This window comes from Theropithecus gelada, chromosome 3 (genome assembly GCF_003255815.1).
Source record: "Theropithecus gelada isolate Dixy chromosome 3, Tgel_1.0, whole genome shotgun sequence".
Taxonomy (NCBI): Eukaryota; Metazoa; Chordata; class Mammalia; order Primates; family Cercopithecidae; genus Theropithecus; species Theropithecus gelada.
In genome coordinates this window covers 2019013-2031930 of record NC_037670.1, presented here as the reverse complement: position 1 = coordinate 2031930, position 12918 = coordinate 2019013, and the positions used below count along the sequence as shown (strand labels likewise).

The 12918-nt window shown below is 49.8% G+C and overlaps 1 pseudogene across 1 annotated transcript in view; it reads left to right on the top strand.

Moving 5' to 3' along the window:
- Positions 1-1459, top strand: part of LOC112620258 — a 41999-nt pseudogene extending 40540 nt beyond the window's left edge. Inside the window, exon 5 of the transcript XR_003118497.1 lies at positions 525-1459. The product of XR_003118497.1 is annotated as a rab5 GDP/GTP exchange factor-like (transcript). The remainder of the gene's footprint in view (positions 1-524) is intronic.
- The last annotated feature ends 11459 nt before the right edge of the window (positions 1460-12918 follow it).

Genomic DNA, 12918 nt, shown 5'->3' with positions numbered 1-12918 from the left:
TCTCACAATAAATCTGAATGGTATTTCCCCCCATTTACAGGTACAGAAACCTCAGAGAGCTTAAGTAACTTTCCCAGGGTCACTCACTGTTGTTGTTAAGTGAAAGAGGTGACAGTCAACTCAGGTTCTGTTGCTTCAGAGCTGTTCTTTTAACCACTTGATGTTAAAATATTTATTTGAGGATCAGAGGTCCATATGCCATACCAGTGTCTTGAGGAACCCACTCGGGGACTATATCCTGGGTGGGGATAGCAGGTCTGGGAAAACTCAGACAGAATGGCTTCATGGTGTACCTGGGGAGGCTGCACCCAGACATTGGCCCCAGAGCTCCTGGGAATGTACAGGAAGCATGACCGGGGATAGGAGTAGGTAATTTTTGAGGCTGAATTACACGGAAGTTCATGAGTTTGTTTTGTTTACTTTTGCTTCTATTTTAAATTCTCTGTGATCAAAAGATTTTTACAAATCAATTGGAGTATGCGTAGCTTTCCTAATATGACTGTATTAACGTCCTCTTCCTGTAGTGCTGTGCCGTGGCTTTCATTGAGAAGTTAGACGCCCAGTCTTTGAATTTAAGTCAGGAGGATTTTGATCGCTACATGTCTGGCCAGACCTCTCCCAGGAAGCAAGAAGCTGAGAGTTGGTCTCCTGATGCTTGCTTAGGCGTCAAGCAAATGTATAAGAACTTGGATCTCCTGTCTCAGTTGAATGAACGACAAGAAAGGATCATGAATGAAGCCAAGAAACTGGAAAAAGACCTCATAGATTGGACAGATGGAATTACAAGAGAAGTTCAAGACATTGTTGAGAAATACCCGCTGGAAATTAAGCCTCCAAATCAACCGTTAGTAGCTGTTGACTCTGAAAACATTGAAAATGATAAACTTCCTCCACCACTGCAACCTCAAGTTTGTGCAGGATGATCACAGTTTACATGGAGAGTATTTATTTGAGCCTAAATTATAGGTAGCCCTTACTACACTCAACTGATTGGGATCTAGAATGTAACTAAATTGCTTATAAATGTCAGAGCATTTTTAAAGGTACAGTATATGGGGATTGTTTTGTTTTGTTTTTCCTAGCAGGGGAAGCTTAGTTAATAATAAAATACTATTTATTTGAGTTACTGATACAGATTCATTTAAGGCTTGTGTGCAAATTTTGTCTCAATCTTTTTTCCCTCCATGATTTTCCTATGTGCTTCCTCTGGCATTCACTGTGGTTTGGTAAATAATTGCCTTTTAAAGGACAAAACGAATGCTACAAAGTGTATGCTCAAGGAAATTAAATGGTACCACTTTTCCACAGTTCGAAATAATTTTATAATTGTAAAGATAGAAATTATATTGATAAGTAAATATGTAAAATTGTAAATATGTAAAAAAAAAGAATGGTGTCTGCTCTGCATGACATTTTATATGTTAATTTTTTAGTTTAAAATGAAATATATTGAATGTTTGCCTTTAGCACCATTTTATTTGGTTTGTCCTACTAAAATGACTCGAGAAGTGTTTAGACAAACTCCCCTAGGTCCTCCTGACTTCAGGTGATCCTCCTGCCTCGTCCTCCCAAAGTGCTGGGATTATAGATGTGAGCCATTGTGCCTGGCCAGTTTCTGACAGTTCTGGAAGGTGGGAAGTCCAAGATCAAAGTGCTGGCAGATTTGGTGTCTGGTAAGGGAACCGTTTCTCATAGATGGTCCCTTCTCACATGTCCTCATATGACGGAACGGGCAAACAAACTTTCACAGGTCCCTTTTATAAGGGCACTAATCCCATTCATGAGGGCTCCACCCTCATGACCTAATCTTCTCCCAAACGCCCCACCAGTGTAAAAAAATTTTTATGTTAGAGATGGGGTCGGCCAGATGAGGTGGCTCATGCCCCACTTTGGGAGGCTGAGGCAGGTGGATCATGAGGTCAGGAGTTTGAGAATAGCCTGGCCAACATGGTAAAACCCCGTCTCTACTAAAAATACAAAAATTAGTTGGGCAAGGTGGCGGGCACCTGTAATCCCAGCTACTCTGCAGGCTGAGGTAGGAGAATAGCTTGAACCTGGGAGGCAGAGGTTATAGTGAGCTGAGGTGGCGCCACTGTACTCTAGACTGAGTGACAGAGCAAGACTCCATCTCCAAAAATAAATAAATAAAATAAAAATACAAAAATTAGCCAGGCATGGTGTTGCATGCCTGTAGTTCCAGCTACTTGGGAGGCTGAGGCAGGAGAATTGCTTGAACCCGAGAGGCAGGGGTTGCAGTGAGCCAAGATCACACCACTGCACTCCAGCCTGGGTGACAGAGTGAGACTCTGTTCTGAGCATGAAGCCTGAAGCCTGTGAAGAAGAAAAGAGCATTCTGGGCCAGGTGTGGTGACTCACATGTGGAATCCTAGCACTTTGGGAGGCCAAGGCGGGAGGATCCCTTGAGGCCAGGAGTTAGAGACCAGACTGGCAACATAGTGAGACTCCTGTCTCTATAAAACATTAAAAAAATACTAGCTGCGGCCGGGCGTGGTGGCTTATGCCTGTAATTCCAGCAATTTGGGAGGCTGAGGCAGGCAGATCCCTTGAGGTCGGGAGTTTGAGACCAGCCTGGCCAACATGGTGAAATCCCGTCTCTACTAAAAATGCAAGAATTAGGTGGGTGTGGTGATAGGTGCCTGTAATTCTAGCTACTTGGGAGGCTGAGGCAGGAGAATCGCTTGAACCCGGGAGGTGGAGGTCACAGTAAGCCGAGATTGCACCACTGCACTCCAGCCTGGGTGACAGAGTGAGAGTGAGACTTTGTCTCAAAAAAAAACCAAAAAGGTTGGGTGGGCTGGGTGCGATGGCTCGCGCCTGTAATCCCAGCACTTTGGGAGGCTGAAGTGGGAGGATCACCTAAGGTCAGGAGTTCAAGACCAGCCTGACCAACATGGAGAACCCTTGTCTCTAAGAAGAATACAAAAAATTAGCCAGCTGTGGTGGCACATGGCTGTAATCCCAGCTACTCGGGAGGCTGAGGCAGGAGAATCATGAACCTGGGAGGTGGAGGTTGCAGTGAGCTGAGATTGCGCCATTGCACTCCAGCCTGGACAAGAGCAAAACTCCATTTAAAAAAAAAAAATTATCTGGGCACAGTGGTGCGTGTCTGTAGTCCCAGCTACTTGGAAGGCTGAGGTGGGAGGATGGCTTGAGTCCAGGAGGTTGAGGCTGCAGTGAGCTATGATGGCCCCACTGCACTCCAGCCTGGGCAACTGAGTGAGACCCTGTCTCTCACACAAACACACATACATACACAAAGGAAGAATAAAAAAAGAAAACATTCTTTTTGCTCGGGAGGTATTTAGACGGTATCATGAGCTTGTGTTTCAAGCTGTGTGTTCAATGAATCATTTCTGCAGGGACAATGACACATTGTGTGACTTGGCTCTGAGAGCGCCTGCTGGGTCTAGGCCGCTGGGGAAGGCTTCAGGGGACAGAAGACATTTCAGCTGGATCAAGGCCAGGCAAAGGAAAGGCAAGAACCAACCAGGCAAACGGCCTGGAGGTGTGAGAGGCTCTAGAATGATCTGAGACTGGTGAGTGGGGGCGGTGGCCTGGTTTGGCTGGAACCCAAGGCTCCCTAGGGGACAGGAAAGAGAGCTATTGGGGTCAGGTCTGGGTCTCTGATCCCAGACTCACGCCTGTGGGTTTCCTCCTGGAGGGAGTGGAGGCTCGCACGGCTGTACTTAAGCAGGAACGGGCAGGTAAGAACTGGGGAGGAGAATGTCTTCTCACTGCTTCGTTTTATTTTTCAAGTGCCAACTTCTTAATATCTGTGAGTCAAACACTGTGCTATTATTGGGATTGTGGCAGCACCTCTAATTGACAGTTTTGGTGTTCTTTTTTTGTTTGTCTTTGGCATGTGTTTTTGAGGCAAAGTCTTGCTCTGTCACCCAGACTGGAATGCAATGATGCGATCATGGCTTACCGTGGCCTCTACCTCCCAAGCTGAAGTGATCCTCCTGCCTCAGCCTCCCGAGTAGCTGGGATTACAGGCACACACCACCACGCCTGGCTCATTTATTTTTTGTAGAGATGGGATTTGGCTACATTGCCCAGGCTGCTCTTGAACTGCTGGCCTCAAGGAATCCTCCTTCCCACCTTGGGCTCCTGAAGTGCCGGGATTACAGGTGGGAGCCATGGCACCCAGCCCTAATTAATGTGTTTTTTTTTTTGCCAGGTGCAGTGGCTCCCGCCTGTAATCCCAACACTTTGGGAGGCCAAGGCAGGCAGATCACTTGAGGTCAGGAGTTTGATACCAACCTGGCTAACATGAAACCCTGTCTCTACTAAAAATACAAAAATTAGCTGGGTGGGGTGGCGGGCGCCTGTAATTTCAGCTACTCAGAGGCTGAGACAGGAGATTGCTTGAACCCAGGAGGCGGAGGTTGCAGAGTGGAGATTGCGCCACTGCACTCCAGCCTAGGGAACAAGGTGAGACCTCCATCTCAAAACAACAAACAAACGAACAAACAAACCACCACAAAAGCAGTTTTTGTTTTTTTAAAAGCAGCCTGAGCACAGAGGTTCATGCCTGTAATCCCAGCATTTTGGGAGGTCACTTGAGTCGAGGAGTTTGAGACCAGCCTGCAACATAGTGAGACCTCCGTCTCTACTAAAAAAATAAAAAGTGTGTGTGCCTGTGTGTATGTGTGTGGGTGAGTGTGTGTGTGCACATATTTCTCTGGTCTTTCCAGCTTGGATCTTTCTTGATGTCCTTTTCCTGTGCAGAGGAGGTCTGGTCTGAGCAAACCTGACTTGTTGGGACCCATTTCTGTTTTTCTTTTCAAATGTACCTCTGTTACTCTCTTTCAAACACATGAGGGAAAACTGGAAGACAAGCTCTGCCTAGCCCCTAGTTGCACGGTTCACCTGGGGCAGTACTCAGGGGCCTGAGTCTCTCAGTCTGGCGGTCTCCTCTGAAGTCAAACTTGGTGCTTCATCTTTTCTAGTTGTATAACCCTGGACTCAGCCCTTCATCTTCCTGAACCTCAGATTCTTCATTTGTGAAGTGAAGAAATAATATTTACTTTGCAGGGCTGTGAGGATTAACAACACACAAAAGTTCTTGCATAATGGGCCGGGCGTGGTGGTTCATGCCTGTAATCCCAGCCTGCTTTAAAACAAAAAACAAAACTGCTTTTGTGGAGGGAGGATCACTTGAGTCTGGGAGTGGGAGGCTGCAATGAGCTAGGAGCACGCCACTGCACTCCAGCTGAGTGACAGAGTGAGACCCTGTCTCAAAAAAAAAAAAAAAGATTTAAGGGCTCTCTTATTTTCCAGGAGATTGGTGTAGTTTATATTCTTTCATCCAACTGGCCCACATTTAGTGAGTACCTTATATGTCCTGGATGTAGGCACTAGGATAGAACGGTGGATGAAATGAACACAGTCCCTGACACCATAAAGCATAAAGCAGGCAGACAACCAGAAAATAATGACACAGAAAATAAGGTATTATAGGCTGGGTGCAGTGGCTCACGCCTGTAATCCCAGCATTTTGGATGGCTGAAACAGGCAGATCACTTGAGGTCAGGAGTTCAAGCCCAGCCTGGCCAACATGGTGAAACCTCGTCTCTACTAAAAATACAAAAATTAGCCGGGCGTGGTGGCGTGAGCCTGTAATCCCAACTGCTTTGGGGGCTGAGGCAGGAGAATCACTTGAACCTGGGAGGTAGAGGCTGCAGTGAGCCAAGATCCCAATGCTGCACTCCAGCCTGGGTGACTGAATAGACTCCACCTCAAAAAAAAAAAAAGAAAGTATTATACTTGATATTAATAAAATGATATTTATTTACTTGAGATAGTGTATTGCTCTGTCACCCAGGCTGGAGTACAGTGGCACAATTATAGCTCATTGCAGCCTTGAATCCCTGGGCTCAGGTGAGCCTCCTGCCTTGGCCTCCTTAGTAGCTGGGACTTAGTAGCTGGATGCCCACCATCATGCCCAGCTATGAGTTTTAAGAATAAGATGAAATTTAAAAATTACAGGGCAGGGGCCAAGTACAATGGCTCACACCTGTAATCCCAGCATTTTGGGAGTCCTAAGTGGGAGGATTCCTTGAGGCCAGGAGGTTGAGACCAGCCTGGGAAACATAGCGAGATTCTGTCTTTACAATAAATGAAAAAAATTAGCTGGGCGTGGTGGTATGTGCCTGTGGTCCCAGCCAGTTGGGAGGCTGAAGCGGGGGGAATCACTTGAGCCCAGGAGCTCCAAGGTGCAGTGAGCTATGATCGAGCCACTGCATTCCAGCCTGGGCCACACAGAGAGACCCTCTCTCTGTCTTTCTCTTTGTTTTTTGAAATGGAGTTTCACTCTGTTGCCCAGGCTGGGGTGCAGTGGCCCAATCTCCACTCACTGCAACCTCTGCCTTCTGGTTTCAAGCGATTCTCCGGCCTCAGCCTCCCGAGTAGCTGGGATTATAGGCATCCGCCACCGTGCCCGGCTAATTTTTATATTTTCAGTAGAGATGCGGTTTTGCCATGTTGGCCAGGCTGGTCTTGAACTCCTGACCTCGTGATCCGCCCACCTCGGCCTCCCAAAGTGCTGGGATTACAGGTGTGAGCCACCTCATTTGGCCGAGACACTGTCTCTTTAAAAAAAAAAAAAAAGTAATAATAATGAAGATAAATAATGCTTTGGTTCCATAAAAAGAGGTACCTCGCAGAGCCATTGGAAGCCTCAGCCAGGAGAGCTCAGGACCATCTTCCCCTGAGTGTACCAAACTAGGCACCTGGGCGGTGCGGGAGGGTGGCCTGAAGGGAGCAGGTGCCCCCTCTCGTTTTGTGGCCCTTCCCTGCGCCAATTATTGCTTTATTATTGTTTTTAGTCAGATGTAATTCCAGCATTTTCTATAATCTTGATCTTTTCATCGATACCAGATTTTTATACAAATATTTGTATATAAAATGATTGTGTGCCCACCAGAATACATTCCCCGGCAATTAGAACGTTTAAGATGTAGCTCCTAACCATCCTTCATTTATTACTTTTGAACGTGTTTTGTGATTTTTTGTGGGGATGTGTTTAATCCAATAACAATTCTCATTTAGAGTTGCAAAACACGAAGCCATTTCGAACCGAGACAGATGGCAGCTAAATGAAGTTTAATTAAAGAATGAGTGCTTTGAATCAAATCACTTTTTAAAAAGTACAGTACACGGAGATTCTGGAGAGGTTGCATAAACAGCATCTGGGCGCTTCTGTGAGGAAGAGTCGGTAAGGCTTTCCCATCGGATAAGGGGCTGGGCGGGCGCAGGGTGGGCGAAGGGAAGCACAGCCCTTTGCAGGAGACCTCTGTCCTCTGCCTGGACACACCTCCCAAAGCCCAGGCCCCCAGGGACTGGGGGAAACTCACAGGAGGCAACCTCTTGCTTCAAAGGCTTTGGCTTGGAGCAGGGGAAGGGGGTGGGAGAGGGGTCCCCACTTCTGCCCTTTCTTTAAGACATAGGGTCTCGCTGTGTTGCCCAGGCTGGAGTGCAGTGGCTCAATCCTCTGCCTTTAGGGAAGCAGGAGGACACAAGGGTTTGCTGCACCTACCCACTTAATTGCACGCCATCTGCACAGTGAGCCTGAAAGAACAGATGGGAAGCTTCGTGGGCCTCTGTGCGATGAAGGAGGATTGGGTTCCCCCGGCCCTACCCCCGGTCTCTGCGCCTCTCCATGCATGGGATGGCAGTGCCCGCGGGCACAGTCTCAGCCTCGCCGCTCCTGGCCAGGCAGGAGCCACTTCTGGCTCTGGCCGTGAATCTGAGCGGTGGAGTGGGGGTGGCAGGTCTAGACGACCAACAGGCGCCAGCAGGCGGTGGCGGGCAGGAGGGAGCGCCAGGTGGTCCACTCCCTGGGGACGGAACGGTGGGACAGAAGACTGGGGACCCCTACGCCCTGTGAGGCGCCTGGAACGCCGTGCCTAGATGCTTGCACTTGGTGCAAGGAAAGCAAAACAGATTTTAAATCCAGAGTCACAGGATCATGGGTGAGGGATAGGTTACAGGATGTGAGGGGTGAAGGCTAGGTGACAGCTGCAAGGACTCTTCAGATCATCTTGACTTCATAGGCAGTTTCTGCTTGGAGGTAGTGGCCAGTTTAGGAGGTCACCCCTGCCTCCATCCTGGAGTGGAAAAAGTGGGCCTGGCCCGGGGCAGGGGCTGAGGGTGGAGTGGAGGCGCCTGGTGGCACTGGGAGCCACTAGGAGGTGGGAGGGAGGAGGGTGAGGCTGGCAGCTGACTGGGTGGGGGGTTTGCACTAGTGGAGAGAGGGGTGGCTGTGCCAGGCACGTGGTTTCTAGCGTCTTTCCAGGAGGAAGCATGGTCTGGAAGCCTGGGATGGAGCCTTCCTCCCAGCTCTGGGCATGGATGAGACTGACCCTGAGGGCTGGCAAAAGTCCTGGACTAAAGTTTTGACCATTTCCTCAGAACTCAGACCATTTCCTCAGACCATTTCCTCATTGACTCAGAACTCAGTCCCTCCAAGCCACAGGCCTCATTCTGGGCCCTGGGTGGATGGTTAGAGCCAGATCCTGGGGCCACCCTGACCCCTGACTCTCCAGAACCCCTGGTCTATCTGATTGGCTGACCCTCTAGTTATTTTCTCCACCTGGCCCAAACCACTGCCATTTCTCTCTCTCTCTCTCTTTTTTGTTTGAGACAGAGTCTTGCTCTGTCGCCCAGGCTGGAGTGCAGTGGTGCGATCTCAGCTCACTGCCAACCTCTGCCTCTTGGGTTCAAGAGATTCTCCTGCCTCAGCCTTATGCCCGGCTAATTTTTGTATTTTTAGTAAAGACAGGGTTTCGCTATGTTGGCCAAGCTGGTCTCGAACTCCTGACCTCAGGTGATCCACCCACCTCAGCCTCCCAAAGTGCTGGAGTTACAGGCATGAGCCACTGCGCCTGGCCTCCACTGCTACCTTCTTTTGGAGCCTCCCACGTGGTCTTCCGATTTATTCCTCCCTTCCTTCTCCAATGTCTCTCAGCGGGCAGGGGCACCCTTCCAAAATGCAGACCTATGCCTGGCTCTCCCCCAGGTACTTCCTGTTGTGGGTCTCATTTGCCCTCTGGAAATTGCCTTGGCCCAGCTTATGAGGTCTTCTACGTGGGTCAGTGAGTAAAAGGACGCAGCTCTGTCCCAGAGTGCATGGCTGGGCAGACGTAACCCGGGCTGGTTGTCCGCCTCTGCCCACCACTTCAGCCCGGCACCATATGTGGGAGACACCTGCTGAGCGTCCTCGGGAACCTTGACCGAGTCTGCACCTGCCCCGACATGTCACCTCCAGCCACCCTGTGTCTACTGTGGTGACACCTTCTTATTCCTGGAATGCACGCAGTCCCTGTCCAGCTCCGTTTTTGCCCACATGGCTCTCCTCTCAAACACCCACCTGCCTCAGCCCTCCTCTCTTTGTGCCCCCAAAGCCTCACTTGCTCTTCAAGCCTCAGCTTCTAGGACTCTTCCTACTTTCTGCATTAGGTGAGGTCCCCTGCTTTGTTTTTTCAGAGGCAGGGTCTTGCTCTGTGGCCCATGCTCAAGAGCAGTGTCACGGCTCACTGCAGTGTCAAACTCCTGGTCTCAAACAGTCCTCCTGCCTCAGCCTCCAGAGTAGCTGGGACCACAGGCACACACCACCATACCCAGCTAATTAAAATTTTTTAGAGAAAGGGTTCCACTATGTTGCCTAGGCTGGTCTCGAACTCCTGGCCTCAAGTGATCCTCCCACCTTGGCCTCCCAAAGCACTGAGATTACAGGCCTGAGCCACCACATGAGCCTTACTCTGTTTTGTGCTCCCTGGCAGCTGCTTCCCCAGTCAGGACACTCTGCTGCTTGGCCTCCCAGCCAGAAGGGCAGGGCTCAGTAAATATGTGTTGAGTCAATGAGCAGGGACTGGGTGCCAAGTCTTGGATGCCTGCCACGCTCTTGTGACTTGTCTTTCTGCCTTTAGTCTTGTCCCTTCCTTCAACTTCCCACCTGCCCCTAAAGTGGTCTTTCTAAGACCCAGCTGGGACCCGTCACTCTGCCTGTCAGGTATCCAGAGCTCTATCCAAAATCATTCCAGGTTGGGCATGGTGGCTCACGCCTCTAATCCCAGCACTCTGGGAGGCTGGGGCAGCAGGATGGCTTGAGCCCAGGAGTTTGAAGCCAGCCTGGGCAACACAGCAAGACTCCATCTCCACAAAAAAATAAAAAAATTGGCTGGGCGTGGTGGCTCACACCTGTAGCCCCAGCTACTCTGGAGGCTGAGGCAGGAGGATTGCTTGAGCCCAGGAGTTTGAGGCTGCAGGAAGATGTGATCGTGCCACTGCATTCCAGCCTGGGGACACAGAAAGACCTTGCCTCTGAAAAAAGAATATTTGTCCTGCCCCCACCACCCCCCCTTTTTTTTTGAGATGGAGTTTCACTCTTGTTGCCCAGGCTGGAGTGTAATGGTGCAGTCTCAGCTCACTGCAACCTCTGCCTCCTGGGTCCAAGCAATTCTCCTGCCTCAGCCTTCCAAGTAGCTGGAATTACAGTCGCACGCCACCACACCCAGCTAATTTTTTTGCATTTTTAGTAGAGATGGGGTTTCATCATGTTGGCTGGACTGGTCTCGAACTCCTGACCTCAGGCAATCCGCACACCTTGGCCTCCCAATGTGCTGAGATTACAGGCGTGAACCACTGCGCCTGGTCTCCAAACCCCTTTTTGAAAATGCCTCCCATCCAGCCACAGTGCTTCACCGGGATGGGCCCCTCCCTCTCTGACATTTACCATATTTAACACTTTTTTTGTTGTTGTTTTTGTTTTTGAGATAGGGTCTTGCTCTGTTGCCCAGGCTGGAGTGCAGTGGTGTAATCGCGACTCACTACAATCTCAACCTTCTGTACTCAAGCAATCAAACCTCCTCATGCCTCAGCCTCCTGAGTAGCTGGACTCCAGGTGTGCGCACCACCATACCTGGCTAATTTTGTGTTTTTTGTTTTGTTTTTTTTTGGTTTTTTTGAGACGGAGTTTTGTTCTTGTTGCCCCAGGTGCAGTACAATGACCTGGTCTCAGCTCACTGCAACCTCTGCCTCCCAGGTTCAAGCAATTTTCCTGCCTCAGCCTGCTGAGTAGCTGGGATTACAGGCACCCGCCACCACGCCTGGTTAATTTTTGTATTTTTAGTAGAGACGGGGTTTCACCATGTTGGCCAGGCTGGTCTTGAACTGCTAACCTCAGGTGATCCACCCGCCTCGGCCTCCCAAAGTGCTGGGATTACAGGCGTAAGCCACCGTGCCCGGCCTCATTTTTGTATTTTTGTATAGATAGGGTCTCCCTATGTTGCCCAGACTAGTCTCAAACTCCTGACCTTAGGTGATCCACCCGCCTCAGCCTCCCAGAGTGCTGGGATTACAGGTGTGAGCCACATTTAAATTTTTCTAGAGAAAGGGTTCCACTGTGTTGCCTAGCTTGGTCTCAAACTTCTGGTCTCAAGCAATCCTCCACCTTGGCCTCCCAAAACATCGGTATTACAGCCCAACGAGGTCGAACTCCTGACCTCAAGCAATCCACCCACCTCGATCTCCCAAAGTGCTGGGATTCCAGGTGTGAGCCACCATGCCCGGCCCCGTGGCACATTTTCCTTCCGTGGCTTTTCTTCTTGATGTCACATGCTCCCAGGAGCACAAAGAGCTCTGAGGTCTTCCTGGACACTACCTCTGCTGTGATGAGGAAGAGGGCAGGGCACCTGAGCTGCGTTTCCCGCCCTTGTCCCCAGTGACAGCTGCGGCTGTGATCCAAACGAGAATGCGAAACAGTGACCATAAAAGTAAAGGCAGCACTTTTTCTTTCTTTTTTTTACTTATTTAAAAAGGCCTGCCGGGCGTAGTGGCTCACGCCTGTAATCCCAGCACTTTGGGAGGCCGAGGCGGGCGGATCACAAGGTCAGGAGATCGAGACCACGGTGAAACCCCGTCTCTACTAAAAATACAAAAAATTAGCCGGGCGCTGTTGTGGGCGCCTGTAGTCCCAGCTACTCGGGAGGCTGAGGCAGGAGAATGGCGGGAAACCGGGAGGCGGAGCTTGCAGTGAGCCGAGATCGCGCCACTGCACTCCAGCCTGGGCGACAGAGTGAGACTCCGTCTCAAAAAAAACAAAGGCCTTGGTGGCAGGAATATAGTGTAAAAATCATTGGAAAAACTAAAAGGCATCGATACATATCCGAATATACACTTTGTACATAAATTACATTTCCTTTAGTCTTTCTGAGTGAGGTCCTGATTCAGTACTGAGGTCTAGTAGTTAAGAGGTCCGGGGAGCTGCAAGTTCAGGCCAGCATAGTCCACCATGTACACTGGTCATTGCTAGAGAGAGTGACAAAGGGACTGGGCTAGGACTCCAGGTGATGCGGAACAAACCCAAAATGCTTAGCTCTGCTTTTGGAGGGGCTTTTCTCAGAGGTTATTTATTTATATTTGATATTTTTTATTTTTTTGAGATGGAGTTTCACTCTTTTGCCCAGGCTAGCGTGCAGTGACGCAATCTCGGCTCACTGCAACTGTGGCCCCCCGGGTTCAAGCGAGTCTCCTGCCTCAGCCTCCAGAGTAGCTAGGATTATAGGCACTGGCCACCATGCCTGGCTAATTTTTCTATTTTTAGTAGAGATGGGGTTTTGCCATGTTGGCCAGGCTGGTCTCGAACTCCTGAACCTCAAGTGATCCACCTGCCTCGGCCTCCCAAAGTGCTAGGATTACAGGTGTGAGCCACCACACCCAGCCTATTTATTTTTGAGATGGAGTCTCATTCTCTTGCCCAGGCTGGAGTGCAATGGCATGATCTTGGCTCACTGCACCCTCAATCCCCTTGGGCTCAAGCAGTCCTCCTACCTCAGCCTCCCAAGTAGCTGGGACCACAGGCATGTGCCACCGTGCCTGGCCAATTTTTTTTTT